General features: G+C 36.7%; 1 pseudogene; it reads left to right on the forward strand.

Annotated features, from left to right (window-relative positions):
* The first annotated feature begins 727 nt into the window (after window positions 1-727).
* LOC100582635 lies at window positions 728-4,180 on the forward strand (annotated as a pseudogene).
* The last annotated feature ends 4,199 nt before the right edge of the window (window positions 4,181-8,379 follow it).

The following is an 8,379-nucleotide window of genomic DNA, read 5'->3' on the forward strand; positions in this document are numbered from 1 at the left end:
AATTCAGTATTCACATTGTGTGTGTGTGTGTGTGTGTATGTATACATGTATTACATTTTCTTTAATTATTCATCTATAGATGGGCATTTAGATTGATTCCATATCTTGGCTATTGTGAATTGCATTGTAGTAAACTTGGGAGTTCAGATATATCTTCCACATACTGATTTCATTTCCTTTGGATATATATAGAGTAATGGGATTGCTAGATCATATGGTAGTTCCATTTTCAATTTTTGGGGGGAAGCTCCATACTGTTTTTCATAATGGCTGTATTTATTTACATTCCCATCAACCGTGTATAAGAAATCCTCCTTTTTTAAAAAAGATTGACAAGATTATTCTCAAATTCATATGAAAATGCAAAGAAACCAAAGTGACTACAATAATCTTGAAAAAGAACAAATTTGGAAAACTTCTTTCCAATTTCAAAACTTACTACAAAACTAGAGTAACCCAACTGCGGTATTGAAATTAGAATAGACATGGATAGCAATGTTTCCATTTTTGAAATATTTTATAGAAATCAACATATTTATAGTCAATTGATTTTTTTATGTGTGCCAAGAAATTCAATGGGCAACCAATATTACAACAAATCTACATTCATAGGAGACAGCTATTTTACCTAGTAGTAAGAATAAGTAGACTTCAAGAGATGTGTTGTTGGAGTAGCAAGAGGTTATAAATTGATGCAAAGAGGGAAAGCCAGATAAATAATAGAGCAATGGCAATAGGGTATAAAAGAGTCTCTCTCCTCATCGTCATGAGCTCAGAAAAGGAGAGGTATAGAGTCATTTATGCTTAAGAAATACAACTTGAGCTTATGTCTCTGTATTTTCAGAACAGATAAGGAGAGACATAGGTTTGCATAAGTACATTAGAGCCTGATTTGGAAGGCTATTCATACTGTGTAGGTATTTCATGTCAATATTAAAAAAGAGTTGGGAAAAGAAAAAGACAAAACAAGTCAACTGTAATTCCAATTTCAACTGAAAGGCAAGTTATATAGGTATCTGAAAACTACTTATCACTAAATAACCTATAATTCCCTCACCCTACGCTTTTGTATATGCTATTCTCTAAGACTAGAACATCTGTTATTTTCCTGCTTTGCCATTCTCTTCAACTCTACCTCCCATTATCTTTCACTAAGCCAGTTTATATAGGGCTGGGTTAAAATGCTGCCTTCTCTGTGAACCCTTTTCTGACTTCGTGCAGTTAATTTCCCCTTTGCTGTGTGCCCACACAGAATTTGTACAGTTTTTCACTTTCACACATATCACCTTGAATTGTAATCTATCTGATTTTTCCCCTAGAAATTCATCTTCTTGAAACAGAGATGACTAGGTCTTAATTACCTCTATGTCTTACTGCCTACACTCTGACATATGAGAGATATTCAACAAGTTTTAGTTGAAAATGTACAAATAAGTATCCCCAATTAATTGATTCATTGGTTAAGACTATCAGCTACTGCTCAATCTGTACATAATATGAAGAGAAAAACTTTAATACTGTTACTTCCATGCAACACTAACATAAACAATTGATTATTTTACTTTCATTTAACTTCCTCTGCAACTGTTCCAGCCTTCTGTGATCCAGTCATGCCAGCTCTGCATATCATCTGTTTACATGTATCTGATCAAAATATTATTTTTCAGAAATCATTTCCTGGGCATGATTTCTAATATAAGCACTGTGTGGTCTGTGTCTTCTGAAATAAATGGTTGAAGACATTGGCAAGCTTTTGCTGTCAATCTTACAGCTGAAAAAAAGATTGGTAATCTCACCAAAATTTGCACTATAGCTGAGGTAGACTGATTCCATACAATAGGTGGAAGAAAAGTAGCATCGGGTCCAATTGGTTGAATGTCAAATTTAAGTCCAGGACTTACTTGTTAGGTTTCTGCCTTGATGCTGTCTAACACTGTCAGTGGAGTCTTGAAGCCTGTTACTATTATTTTGTGGCTGTCTAGTTCTCCAGAACAATCAGGCAAGATAAATAAATAAAAGACATCCAAATATGAAAAGTCAAACTATCTCTTTTCACCAGCGATATGATTCTATACTATATCTAGAAAACCCTAAAAACTCTGCAAAAATGCTTCTAGAACTAATAAACACATTCAGCAAAATTTCAGGATACAAAACCAATGTACAAAATGACCTGAATTGCTATATACCAATAATATTCTAGCTAAGAGCCAAATGAAGAACACAGCCCTATTTACAATAGAGAGAAAAAAAATGAAGTACTTAGAAATACAGCTAACCAAGGAGGTTAAAGATCTCTACAAGGAGATCTACAAAATTCCACTGAAAGAAATAAAAAAAGATACAAATGTAAGAAGAAATACCCAAGCTCCTGTGTGTCAGGACTGAGGCAGATCCAGAAGAATCTATCCAGTGCTTTGGGGATGAGCCAGTTTGATGGAATTCATTGGCATCATAAAATTCATCTTCACTGGTGGAGTAAGAGAACTCTGGGACTGTATTTGGAGACAAGTTCACATGGCTTGGAGAAGTTAGACTGCTATTCAGTGGTGAATGGCCACTGCCTGTAGTGTTTGGTGTAGGAGTCTGATGCTGTCCCAAAGTAGCCAACACAGGTCCAACTGGTAGGGAAGATGGACGCTGCTGTTTTAACTTACACAACTGAACAGGTTCTGGAAGTAACACAATCTGGGAAGGCATTGTGCTGATCACAGGTTCCAAAGGACTAGGTTGATAGATTGCATCTACAGGATTAATAGTACTTATTCCATCTGTGTGCTTCTCTGCACTACTCTTTAGCAATCTGCAGCAACACAATGCAGTGTTTAGTTGATTCTACCATGCTATTTGTTGTTTCTTTGAGAGTTTCCATTTTCTTTCTGTTCATCTTCTTTGTAGTTTTGAAGCTTGTCATTGAAAAACTTTAATTGTTCAATCAAGATTTGTAGGTAATCACATCAGCAGCAGCTCAGGAAATAGTCTAAAACGTCCAGATACCAGAGAATCACTTAATTCTTCCATGTCCAATGGAACAAGTGATGCTGACCTTTTCGATTCGTATGATAGTAGAGATGATGATGCTAGGCAGGGTCCACAGAGGAGCACATGGGCGTCATCATGCTTCTCTTGTCACAGGTTAGGCTTGGGATGGATCTTACTGAGGTAGTTCTTCCAAGGTTTATTCTTGAAAGAAGATCTCGTTTAGAAATGTATGCAGACTTTTTGCACACTGGAACCTGTTTGTGCCCATTAGTGACTAGAAGGATCACAAGGATCGAATGGTTCTGGTTGTGAAATGGTACCTCTCAGCCTTTCATGCAAGAAGGAAAGGATCAGTTGCCAAAAAGCCATACAATCCCATTTTGGGCAAGATTTTTCAGTGTCACTGGACACTACCAAATGATACTGAAGAGAACACAAAACTAGTTTCAGAAAGACCAGTTCCCTGGGTTTCCAAAAATATGTAACATTCATGGCTGAGCAGCTTTCCCATCCACCCATTTCAGCTTTTTATGTTGAGTGTTTTAACAAGAAGATACAATTCAATACTCACGTCTGGACCAAATCAAAATTCCCTGGGATGTCAATTGGTGTGCACAACATAGGGCAGGGCTGTGTCTCATGTCTACACTACGATGAACATTACATTCTCACATTCCTCAGTGGCTATAGAAAGTCTATCCTCACATTGTCCTGGGTGGAATTAGGTGGAGAATGTTGTATTAATTTTTCCAAACAGGCTAGAGTGCAAATTTCATCTTCCATACTAAACCCTTCTATGCGGGCAAGAAGCACAAAATTACTGCTGAGAATTTTTTTCTCCAAATGACAAGAAGTCTTTTTGCTCAACTGAAGGGGAATGGAATGGTGTGATATGTGCAAAATATGCAATAGGGGAAAATACATCCTTTGTAGATACCAAGAAGTTGCCTGTAATCAAGAAGAAAGTGAGGAAGCTAGAAGATCAGAGCAAGTATGAATCCCGCAGCCTTTGGAAGGATGTCACTTTCAACTTAAAAATCAGCAACTGAAGCAAAGCACAGGCTTGAATAAAAGAGCAGAACCCCAAGAAGGGAAAGAGAAGGAAATTCAGTGGAAGACAAGGTTATTTCATAAAGATGGAGAATATTGGGTTTATGATGAACCATTACTGAAATATCTTGGTGCTGCCAAGCATTAGGTTTGAAGATGCAAAGTATATACTCAGGGCAGTAGGCATAATTCAGCAACAAACAATCTTCCTTTGGGAGAAACGTGTTTACTACCTTCTTATTAGAGTGGTTCCTATCTCAGGGATACTGGACTTTTGGACTCAGATGAACAATTAAAGTGCAAAAAACTTCCCTTTTCCCTCTGTGGCAGTTATTATTTTGACTTCAGTCCCGAGAACAACTTCAGGTTTTGAAAACGAGATAATGTCTGCTCCTTTTCCAAACCCCACACATTGAAAATCATTTATAAATCCAAACCTGAAACTCTGTACTCTAGTACTGCTATTAAGATATACAACCGGCCGGGCGCGGTGGCTCACGCTTGTAATCCCAGCACTTTGGGAGGCCGAGGTGGGCGGATCACGAGGTCAGGAGATCGAGACCAGGGTGAAACCCTGTCTCTACTAAAAATACAAAAAAAATTAGCCGGGCGTGGTGGCGGCGCCTGTAGTCCCAGCTACTCGGAGAGGCTGAGGCAAGAGAATGGCGTGAACCCGGGAGGCGGAGTTTGCAGTGAGCCGAGATTGTGCCACTGCACTCCAGCCTGGGTGACAGAGCGAGACTCCGTCTCAAAAAAAAAAAAAAAAAAAGGTATACAACCTGTTTCTTAGTACACATAATCTTGAGATACATACATACATACACACACACACACACATATATATACACACACCACTTATATACATATATATATACGCATATATATACGCATATATATGTGTGTATATACATATATATACACACATATATATGCGTATATATACGTATATATATATATGTACACACACACACGCCTGGTGCCAGATTTTTTCATAAATACCCTGCCTAATGTAAATATGGGTTCCTCTGAGTTGTTTTAGAAAATTACTGCAATGTATTAAAATCAAGTGTTAGGAAATGTCATGGTCTTACCTACAGTAACTTTTATTTTAGAATTGGACGATTATTAAACTGTATCTAATCCTGGAAAAAAAGAAAGAGCCCATACTGATAGATCAGAAGAATAAAAGTTGTTAAAATGGCCATACAGTCCAAAAGCAATTTACAGATCAATACTGTTTCTATCAAACTGCCAACATCATTCTTCATTGAATTAGAAAAAAAAAAACTTTTTTAAAATTCCTATGGAACAAAAACAATAGCCCAAATAGCCAAAGCAATCCTAAACAAAAAGAACAAAGCCAGGGGGAGGCATCACATTACCTGACTTCAAATTATACCAGAAGTCTACAGTAACCAAAACAGCTTGGTACTGGTACAAAAACATTCGCATAGACGAATGGAACAAAATAGAGAACCCAGACATAAAGCCACATACCTTCAACCATCTTATCTTTGACAAAGTTGACAAAATTAACCAATGGGTAAGAATTCCATATTCGATCAATTGTGCTGGGATAACTGGCTAATGCAGAAGGATAAAATTCTTGAGTTAATTTCTGTAAACCATGAAAGGTAATGGTCTAGTACTATCCTACATACAGGGATATTTGTATGTGTGGTTGTGAAACCCATACACAAGTGAATTTGGCCATCTTTGGGCAGTGAGGTCAAATGTGAATATGTGTAAAAGTGCTTTTCAGAATTGTGCTTTACTATGAGAAAACATCAAAACTGCTGTAGTTTTCCATTTCTACGGTATTTCAGTTGCAACCTATTTTTAACAAACTTTGTATGTATTTAAGTGTATTTGCTATTGTTTTGAAAGTGCTGACAAAGTTTATATTTGTAACATCAGCCTTCCTCGCCCGTCTCCATCTGTCTATTCTTCATTAAACACTTACTGAGTATGAAAAAAAACGAAATTAACTCAAGATGAATTAAAGATTTAAATGTAATATTTCAAACTATAAAATTCTGGAAGAAAATACCCTTCTTGACATCAGCCTTGGCTAATGTCAAGAATTCCTAAGAAGTTATGGCTAAGTCCCCAAAAACAATTGCCACAAAAACAAAATTGACAAGTGGGACCTAAGTAAACTAAAGAGCTTCTGCAAAACAAAACAAAACAAAAATCAACAGAGTAAACAGGCAACCTACAGAATGGGAGATAATATTTGCAAATGATACATCTGACAAAGGTCTAATATCCAGAATCTATAAGGAACTTAAACAATTCTGCAAGTATAAAACAAATTACCTCTTTAAAAAATGGGCAAAGGACGTAAGTAGATACTTCTCAAAAGAAGACATATGAGCAGCCAACAAATATATGAAAAAATGCTCATAATCACTAATCATCAGAGAAATGCAAATAAAAACCACTATGGGATGTCATCTCACACCAGTCAGAATGGCTATTATTAAAAAGTCAAAAAACAACAGATGCTGGCGAGGCTGCAGAGAAAAGGAAATGCTTATTTACTGTTGACGGGAATGCAAATTAGTTTAGCCACTTTAGAAAGCAATTTGAAGATTTCTCAAAATACTTAAAACGGAACCACCATTCAACCCAGCAATCCCATTAATAGATATATATATGCAAAGGAAAATAAGTTAGTCTACCAAAAAGACAACATGTACTCAGATGCACTATTCTGCACTATTCAGGATAGCAAAGACATAGAATCAACCTAGGTGTGTGTCAATGGTAGATTGAATTTAAAATGGTATATATACACCATGGAAAACCATGCAGCCATAAAAAAGTGGAATCATGTCTCGAGTGAAATAACGCAGTAACTGGAAACCAAATACTGCATGTTCTCACTTATAAATGGGAGCTAAACATTGAGTACATTTGGACATTCAGATAAGAAAAATAGACACTGGGGGACTACTGGATGTGGGAAGAAAGAAAAGTTGTGTGGGCTGAAAAACTACCTATTGTGTATTATGGTCACTACTTGGGCTATGGGATCATCTGAATCCCAAGCCTCAGCATCACACAATATATCCGTGCAACAAACCTGCATATGTACCCTCTGAATCTAAAATAAAAGTTGAAATGTTTTTAATAATTCATTTTTTAAAACATGAAATAAGGAGTAGAATCAGCCAGTAGGGTTTATGCAGCACCACCCAACATCAGCAGACACATTGACACCTGAAAAATGATGACTCTTGATGTGAATATCTATCCCAGGACCTAAGATTCTCTTTCTCTCCTGTTCATTATCACCTGTTCAGCTTTTCCTTTTCAACAGCTGTTACTGATCCCAATCATTGTCGTCTTCTACAGGCTTTATTTAAGGGAAAAATATATTTGAGTTACAATAATTTTCGTAGAATAGACAACTCACATTATATTGTTGCAACAGATATGTCCAGGAGATGAAAAATGTCCAAACAGTAGAGGGTTTCAAATGTAGTTTGAATAGTTTGCCTGCTAGGGGAGGGAAAGTGTTGGGATGTGATGGAAGAATTTTGAGAAGGGGATGGTGATGTGATTAGGTTTATGCATCAGAAAAGCTAATCTGAAATTATATACAGGCCATATCACACATGATAAAAACTGGAGGCAGGAACACTAGTGAGGAAGCTACTCCAGACAAATGAGAGGCAATGAGTGCAGAAATTAGGACAATAGAAGGGAGACTGACATTTCTGAGGGCTGACTGGAATGTATGCTCTGTATGTCTGTCAAGAAACTCTTAAATTTGAGATACTCTCCATCCCCAAACAACAAAGTTCAAAAATTTAAAAGCTCCTTCATCTCCATCCCCAAGCTACTCATTATTACCAGCGCTGGCATCATCTCCTTCACTTTTCTCAACTCATCAGTCACTCACTCCTGTTGATTTTATTTCCCAAACACTTCTTAAATCCTTTAACCATTCTGTTTATATTATCATTGTCTATGGAGAAGAAGAAGGAAACATTGTTTATTGAGCATAGTTAACCAGATAACATGATCCAGTCCTACCCACAGTGATTAATTTTAAATGATCTTTGGCGAGCCGCTTAACCTTGCTACATTTTCGCCCTTATCTGTCAAGAATATAATAATCATATAAACCCAATATAAACTATGAAAATCAATATTTTGCATTTGGCAACTTTATATTTTATACTTTCACAGAATCTGGAGACTTTCAGTAGTTTTCAACTTTAGCTTATGTTGGAATCATTTGAACGGCTTAAAATACATTTTCAGGTACCATCACCACAAGAGTTTCTGGAGTGGGCTTTAGAATTTGCATTTCCAACATATTTTCAGGTGACACTC

Source organism: Nomascus leucogenys, chromosome 15 (genome assembly GCF_006542625.1).
Source record: "Nomascus leucogenys isolate Asia chromosome 15, Asia_NLE_v1, whole genome shotgun sequence".
In the NCBI taxonomy this organism is placed as follows: Eukaryota; Metazoa; Chordata; class Mammalia; order Primates; family Hylobatidae; genus Nomascus; species Nomascus leucogenys.